Source organism: Lynx canadensis, chromosome B2 (genome assembly GCF_007474595.2).
Source record: "Lynx canadensis isolate LIC74 chromosome B2, mLynCan4.pri.v2, whole genome shotgun sequence".
In the NCBI taxonomy this organism is placed as follows: Eukaryota; Metazoa; Chordata; class Mammalia; order Carnivora; family Felidae; genus Lynx; species Lynx canadensis.
The window spans coordinates 93,390,210-93,399,422 of record NC_044307.1 but is presented as its reverse complement, the minus strand read 5'-3'; the positions used below and the strand labels follow the sequence as shown (position 1 = coordinate 93,399,422).

Genomic DNA, 9,213 nt, shown 5'->3' with positions numbered 1-9,213 from the left:
CTCCTGATTTCTAGAGAGTAGGGAGAGGCTCAAGGTAGAATCAACCACCAATGGCTAAGGTATTAATCAATCATCACAATGTAATGAAGCCTTCATAGAAATCCGAAAGTAGGGGGTTTATAGAACTTCCAGGTTTGGGGAACCAGAACGCTTCCATGTGCTACTGTGTCATGTCATAAACCCCAGGAAGATAGATTCTTCTTCATGTGAGACCTCACCCTATGTATTTCTTCATTTGAGCGTTGATTCCTGTCCTTTAATATTCGTTGTAGTAAATTAGTAATCTAATAAGTAAATGAGTTTCCTAAATTCTGTGAGCTGCTCTAGCCAACAAATCTAACCCAAGGAGGGGGGCTGTGGCAACTTCTGATTTATAACCACTTGGTCAGGAGTATGGGTAGCAACATGGACTTGTGATTGGCATCCTGACTTGAAGGGAGTTCTTGGATCTCTAATTTGTAGCCAGTTGGTCGCAAGCATAGGTAACAACCTGGATTTGGAACTGGCATCTGAAGTAGGGGCAGTCTTGTTTGCCCGAGGCCTTTACCTGTGGACTCTAATGCTAGTTCCAGGTAGATAAAGCCAGAATTAAGTTGAATGGAGGTGAACTGGTATCTAAGAATTCTTTGTTGGTGTGGGGAAACTCCTCTTCACACATTGGAATTGGGTCCAGGATTTCAAATGACTTACTCTTCCTATCTCTAACTAATTTTTGATCAACTTCTATGTGTGTAAGCTCTTATCATCTATAAATCAATTATAGTTACAGAGAATACTTATATAAGGATTTTTTTAAAATGTATTGTGCAGCTATCTAATATTGATATAGGGGAAAAACATAATTTAGAACCAAACCATTTATGGCCATTTTGATCTTAATTGATCAATTCATGCTGGCTGGAACTAACTCTCTGAACTGATTGTTTTACTTAATGTTGGCTTCTAAGAGTTGAAGATGGAACAATGCAACTTTTCCTACTTCCTTAATTCTAAGCAAAGGGGATTCCTGGAGTAGATGACAGCCATATTTTAATGAGTCTTTCACTACTGCAGTTATACAAAGAACTAAATAGAGTATGCAGAGATAAATTGCTCTCAATTATAGATAATTAAATATCAGGGAGGAGGCAAAGGAAGTGTCTCTAATAAAAGGAAAAAAGAAAACCCTAAGAGTCAGAGAATGGCAGAGAAATAGGAGGAGAGAGGAGAAGCTTAGAGAAACTATGGTCTACATGAAAATTCTTTGTCCTTTGTTGTTGTTCCTGTCTATTAAATGTAAATGTCTCTGTGTCCCTAACTTTCAGTAGAGTGTGCTATCATAGTCTGCTACACGGTCTTTATTCATCAGTTTGCTTTTGGTGGAATTTAAAGAAAAGCCATAGTCTCATTTTGGTAATGGAATTACCTGGAACACAAGACTTGCTCCAGATACAGATATAATATAAAAATCAAATTAACATTACAGAGTCATGCATTCTTGTGTATATGTGATAAAAAATAATAACAACAGCAAAACAAGCAAACAAAAATCAAAACAAAAAAAACCAAACCCATAACATCCTCAAATACCTTCCATACACCACCAGTCTCTGAAGAGATTAGGGAATTAAGACAATTAGGAATTTACAACAGGAATGAGGTGTGATTTAAAGTATCCGGTTTGGGGCACCTGCATGGCTTAGTTGGTTAAACTTCTAACTCTTGACTTGGTCTCAGGTCATGATTTCATAGTTCCTGAGATGGAGCCCCGCCTCCAGCTCTACCCTGATAGTGCTGCAGAGACTGCTTGAGATTCTCTGTCTGTCCATCTGTCCTTCTTTCTCTGCCCCTCCCCCACTTGCACTCTCACTCATGTGTGCTCTCTCTCTCAAAAAAAAAAAAAAAACTTTAAAGTATCTGTTTTGAACTATCAAAGGTAACTTCATTAGAAACATTGAAAATATATTATGTGTGTTATATATTTTACTGTTATCTACTATATTCAAAATGCTGAATATGTTATAGTAGGTCCAAATTACACGGGGCTTTGCAGAGGCTTGATATGTGGTTTTATCTTTATACTGAGCACAATAGAAATCCCTTGAAGTAAGGTAAGCAGGGGACATTTGTATTTGACTTGAAGTTTTGACAGAGCACAGACTTAAACACTGATTTCAAGGAAAGTCAGGCTGGCTCTGAGAGTGCAGCAAAGTATTATTATATTAGTTGAGGTTGAGAATAATAGAGGCTGAGACTACTTTGATGAAATTGCTAAATTTCCACTATACATAGGTGTGTGTTTATGTGTATGTATGCGTATCTGTGTGTAATGGTGTAAAGACTGCTAGGTAGGAAGGATTGGTAGAATCAGTGGACATTTAGAAAAAAAAAGTACATGGAAATAAAACTTTAAAGATAACAGGGACTGGGGTGCCTGCGTGGCTCAGTAGGTTAAGCATCCGACTTCAGCTCAGGTCATGATCTCATAGTCCGTGAGTTCGAGCCCCGCGTCAAGCTCTGTGCTAATAGCTCAGAGCCTGGAGCCTGCTTCAGATTCTGTGTCTCCCTCTCTCTTTGTCCCTCCCCTGCTCATGCTCTGTCTGTCTGTCTCAAAAATAAAAAAAATAAAAATAAAATAAAAATAAATAAATAAAGATAACAGGGACTTCCAGTGAATGGATAAAACAACTGAGGTACATTCATATAGCGAATGCTATTCAGTGATAAACAGAAATAAACTATAAATCTTTACAAAAACTTGGATGATTCTTAAGTGCATATCATTAAGTGAAATAAGTCTGTATAGGCTATATTTTTATAATATCATTTACACATTTTGGAAAAGGTAAAAGTATTGAGACAGAAAATGCATCAATGGTTGCCCAGGGTTTTTAGAAGTGAGATTAAATAAATGAAGCACAAAAAGAAATTATTAGGGCAGTGAAACTATTCTGTGTGACATAAGGATAGTTATTAAAAGGCAAAATGTATTTTTTTCATATTGAGTGTATTTTTATATGGAAAATGGTGAACATATGACATTACACATTTTCCCAAACCCTTAGAATCATACAGAACACAAAGTGAACCTTAATGTATGTGAATTTTAAAACATCAATAGGAGATCAGGGAGTCCCACGATCCACAGGAAACTATATAAAAAGAATTTTGATGTTTTAAACAAGTGTGAAAAAGCTTCACTGGTGGGAGAAGACAAAAATGTGCTGATCTAAGTCTTTGGGAATTACTGTTGTCTAACAGACTATAGGCAAAAAGAGTGGGCATAAACACTGTACTTTAGATGATAAAGTAGCTTCTCGTGGGGATATGGGTCAGCAACTTTAAAACCACTATAAATTAATATTGGCTTCTAACAATTTAAGTAAATGGATGTCTGATTGTTGCAGATAGGTTTCTAACTGTTGGGGTGTAAGTTTACAGATAAGCAACAAGAGGAGGCTAGAATGAACCAAGAGGTTATGGATTAAAATTGGAAACAACAGAATGAATGGTATTTGGCTAAATATAGATAAAAATGGTTACATATAGAAATATTTATAATTACTTATATAACCACTGATTATAAAACACAAATATATTTCCTTGCTCTGTCAGATAAAAGCATCTGGAAACAAAGATACTCCAGTAGTACAAGCATAGTTAGTGCCCGTATATTAGCTTCTGATAACATTCTTCAATATGAGAACAATAAATTTCTAGATAAATCAACGATTATAAGACCAGGGAAACAGACAAGTTGGGCCTGGATATCTTATAGTTCCAGAAAGTAGGAAAGTACTAAAACAAACAATAACAACCAAAAAAGGGACTATAATTTAGGAAAAAGTCAAAAGTATACAGGATCCAACCGAAAGAGAGCTCAATGGGAAAGTCAGAACTATTTAAGGAAAAAAAAAAAAGATTGTATTGGATTATAACCTAGTGTAGAATATAAGTATCCATGGATTCATAATGATATAAACAAATGATTGAGTAATAAGTGAGAGAGACGAGATAAATTTACTATGCAGAATAATTCCAAATAATTTATTCTCCACATTTAAGGAAATTGATGATAATGTCCCATTCAAGAAGGGGCTGCACATAAGTGACTTTCTTCCAAAAAGTAAAGTATGGAAAGAGAAGGAAAAGAGTAACATTACGGTGGAGAAAACTGAAAACACACTGTCAGGCAGTTAATCAAGTGTAACATCAACAGTGATAGGTCACTCTGATATTATGTATCCTCTATAAGTATGTACCATAGTAATATAAGATGTTAATAACTGCTGAAAGTGGATGTGAGGTAGATGGTAATTCTCTGTACTATTTTGAAATTTTACTATAAATCTAAAACATAAAGGTTATTAGAATAATAATGATGTTGATGATGAGGATGCTTGTAGATTTAATACCTAAATGTTTACCTCTCTATTTTCTATTTCCTGAAAAATATGGAATTCTATTCCATGAAAACTTAGAGAATATATCAGACTCATTTCTGGCCTCATTTCTTCTTCTATAACAGGGTGCTTGACTTCCTCTTCCTGTTGTTTACAGACCTCTTTGCATTACAAAATTCGAACTATGCAATCTCCTGATCTTCCTCCTCTTTTCTATAGACTGGAAGCTAACTTCTAAAAGGAAAAATAATCACAACACCAAGATGATAAATAAGACATTTTGACCTGACTTCCATATCATTTTGGTCCCAGATAACTTCCAGTACTTTAGCATGAAGTCTAATTGGATATAATTCATCCCTCTGTATCTTTCATAACCTTTATGCTTTTCTGTAGCCTTTGGATTAGGAGTGCCTCCTTCTCAAAGCCATTGTTTTCATGCCTGCACAGATTTCTTTTCTTCCTAATTTCCTCAGATATCTATTTCATCAAAATCTCTTCTATCTCCCATGTAGTCAACTAGTTTTTCTACTTACTATTTCTTCAATTTATAACATCATCCAAAGACATTTATCCAATAAAATAACCAAACAATAGCAATGATAAACACATATATTATCTCCACTTCTCATTTCCTTTTCATTGGTTGTCTTACTGCATTTTGCCTTTCCTGAAGAAAAAATGACAATGTTGTTGCCTTTGCCATCATTTGTCTCTAAAGTTCTAAGGTCAATGACTAATATATTTTTTTTTATTTTAATTGCTCTGAGACTTATGGTATTGTTTCTATTCCCAACTTTAAACTCTTTTCCCTGTCACTTATTTGGCATTATTTATTAATTCACCTTCATAATAATTGTGATGGTGGGTATAAAAATTAGGGCAGGGGGAGCCTGGGTGGCACAGTCAGCTAAGCATCCAACTTTGGCTCAGGTCATGATCTCGTGGTTGGGCTCGTGAGGTTGAGCCCTGTGTTGGGCTCTGTGCTGATAGCTCCGAGCCTGGAACCTGCTTTGGATTCTGTGTCTCCCTCTCTGTCTGCCCCTCCTTTGCTCACTCTCTCTCTGTCTCTCTCTGTCTCTCTTTCTGTCTCTCTCTCTCTCTCTCTCTCTCTCTCTCTCTCTCACACACACACACACACACACACACACACACACACACACACCAATAATAGACATTAAAAAAAAAAAAAAAACTAACGTTTCTGCCCCTGGATGCTGCTGAGTAAGCATCGTTAAAGTCTCTCCCCTGCCCCAACTGCTGTCATGTCTAAGTCAGAGACTCCTAAAGATGCTGAACAGCTGTAGAAGTTTTTCATCAGAGGTTTAAGCTTTGAAGCAACCGATGAGAGTCTGAGGAGCGATTTTGAGCAATGGGGAATGCTTACGGACAGTGTGGTAATGAGAGTTCCAAACGCCAAGTGCTCCAGAGGCTTTGGGTTTGTCACCTATGCTACTGTGGATGAGGTGGATGCAGCCATGAATGCAGGGCCACACAACGTGGATGGAAGAGTTGTAGAACCAAAGAGGGCTGTCTCCAGAGAAGATTCTCAAAGACCTGGTGCCTACTTAACTATGAAAAAAAATTTTGAAGGTGGCATTAAAGAAGACACTGAAGAACATCATCTGAGAGACTATTTTGAATAGTATGGGAAAACCGAAGTGATTGAAATCAAGACTGACCAAGGCAGTGGCAAAAGACAGGCTTTACTTTTGTAACATTTGATGACCATGAATTTGTAGACAAGACTATCATTCAAAAACACCATACTGTGAATGGCCACAACTGTGAAGTAAGGGAAGTTCTATCTAAGCAAGAGATGGCTGGTGCTTCATCCAGCCAAGGAGGTCAAAGTGGTTCTGGAAGCTTTGGTGGTGGCTTTGGAGGTGGTTTTGGTGGGAGTGACAACCTTGGTCGTGGAAGAAACATCAGTAGGCGAGGTGGGTTTGGTGGCAGTCAAGGTGGTGGTGAATAATGGTGGCAGTGGGATGGCTATAACAGATTTGGTAATGATGGAAGCAACTTTTGAAGTGGTGAAGCTGTAATGATTTTCGCAATTACAACAATCAATCTTCAAATTTTGGACCCATTAAAGGAGGAAATTTTGGAGGCAGAAGCTCTGGCTCCTATGGTGGTGGAGGCCAATACTTTGCCAAACCACAAAACCAAGGTGGTTATGGCAGTTCCAGCAGCAGCAGTAGCTATGGCAGTGACAAAAGATTTTAATTACCGGCAGGAAACAAAGCTTAGGAGGAGAGGAGAGCCAGAGAAGTGACAGAGAAAGCACAGGTTATAACACATTTGTCAACTCAGCCAAGCACAGTGGTGGCAGGGCCTAGCTGCTACAAAGAAGACATGTTTTAGACAAAACTCATGTGTATGGACAAAAAACTCGAGGGCTGAATTTGTGACTAATTGTATAACAGGTTTAGTTTCTGTTCAATGGAAAGTGTAAAGCATTCCAACAAAGGGTTTTAATGTAGATTTTTTTGCTCCCATGCTGTTGATTGCTAAATGTAATAGTCTGATCATGACTCTGAATAAATGTGCCTTTTTAAATAAATAAATAAATAAATAAATAAATAAATAATAAATACAAATTTAAAAATCAGGGTAGGATAATAGAAAGTGATTAAACAGAATTTTAGAAAAGATGGTAAAAATATAATTCTCTCAGGGGTAAATTTGAGCAAAGATTAAGCCATACAATGATATGAAGATATGTGAGAGGGCTATTTAGGGCATACCATACAGGAGGTGCTAAAGTACTGAAGCAGGACCAAATCTGGAATAATCTAGTGATAAACAACAAGACGGCCAATGTTGTCAGGGTTCATGAGCTAGAGTCAGGCACAGGATAAAGGGACAAAAGATCAGAGAGATATAAAGGGACCAGATGATTGGTGGGACTTTACATGGCAGGAACATAATAGTTTATTGTATTTTGAATGTGATGGAGATAGAATTCTTTTAAAAGATAATCTAAGCTATATACAAAATTGACTGTAGTGAGATGAAAAATAGAGACAGAGATTTGGTTGGAGGCCATTGCTATAGCCTAGCTGAGATGACGGTAGTGAGGTAGAGAAACTGAGATATTCCTAGCTTCATAATTTAAGAAATGTGCATGTTAAAAGTATTTATTTTTTAATTCATAGTAAATTTTTAAAGACTCGATGGACAAATACACATTAAACAAACTGTATAACATTTTTACCACTATAGATACTAGTAGAAATATGGCAGAATTAAAAAATGAAACTGAATTATATATTATATTTTGTGCACATAAAATATTTTTGTATAATATCATAGGAATTTTTCCTCCAAATATCAGCTAACAAACTTTCCTAATGTAGACAACCACTATACTAATGTATACTGTGTATACTAATGTTTACTATGCCTGTTTCAGTGTTGCTTATAATTAACTGGTATGTTAAAAAGTATCTTAGGATAAATCAATTTGAACCATTATATGAAAGTGTCCATTGTCAAATGCAAGAAATTTATCTGTAAATACAAACATTTCAAATAATATGATTATTCAGAAACAAAGGAAATAGAATAAGAACATTTTTGCCTTCACAGTGTAATACAAAATGAAAATTGAAGAACACCTTTTACTTTCAAAAATCTTTGCACTGATAAAATTATATCACCTAATGATTTTTTTTCTGTTAATGTGAAATGGGTTAATATTTTCTTGATAACTTACAAACTTTCTTTTTCTATTAGGTTTTTCTTTTATTACAAAGAAGCTAACAGCAGGTGAAATTTTTCAAAGTAAATATATGAACACAAGAACTTTTTTTTTTGTATTTCTTTTTTTCTCTCTCACAAACTACCGTCCTAGTGGGAAACTTTTATGAATTTTTCAATTAATCTTTTCAGAATTATTTGATTTCTTCTATTTCAAAGAAGACTTCCTCACCTGTCATTATTTAAGAAATATAAACCAAGGGACTTTATTAAATTTTAGCTTTAGCACTGCAGGAATGTACCTTGTATTGATTTGGAGTTTGAGTAATAGGAATGTGATGTGTTAGAACATTGTTGTAGGGGTCATGATGCGAGAGGAGTTGGTAAAACAATATTAAGTCCTCAACTTTCCTGTATTATTTCAAAGTTTATATATATTTTTGGTAATCTCTACACCCAACACAGGGCCTAAACCCATGGCACGGGGATCAAGTTTTGCACGCTCTTCTGAGTGAGCCAGCCAGGCACCCCTCCTACATTGTTTCAGAAAAAAAAAAAAAAAAAAAGAAGAAGAAGAAAAAAAGAAAGAAAAACAAAAAAAACATCTAGTATTCTTTTACCTCCTATTTAATATACATACATGCATTCATGCATATATATATATATATTTTTTTTCTTTTATAACTGAAAAGTATGGTAACTATGCTAGTGAAGAAAATGTAGCTACCTTTCCCATTGCATTCCCCTTGTTACATCCTGCTTCATGCTTTTCTGATCTCTCCACTGAACAGTAAATTCTGACCTAAGGAATCCTTTGTCCACCAGATACCAGGTATACCGCTATAGGTTTGAGTAATTTTGAAAGATATTTAATTTCAGTCTTTTAGGATTTAATTTAATGAAAACCAATAAACCCAATAAATCCTATGCTGGGAACTGACTCTAAAATATTTGATTTTATGAAGGGGAAATTCTCTACAGCAAAGACAGTTTATCATTAATAAATAATCTCATTTATGTGCTAACACTTTTATTTTATGAAGATTTATTTGAAACACAAATATTCATTAATCTGAATTTAAAGAAGTATTGTCAAGATTTTTTTTTTTTTTTTTTTGGTTTACATTAT

General features: G+C 35.4%; 1 pseudogene; it reads left to right on the top strand.

Annotated features, from left to right (window-relative positions):
• The first annotated feature begins 5,647 nt into the window (after positions 1-5,647).
• LOC115513384 lies at positions 5,648-6,608 on the top strand (annotated as a pseudogene).
• Positions 6,609-9,213: the final 2,605 nt, after the last annotated feature.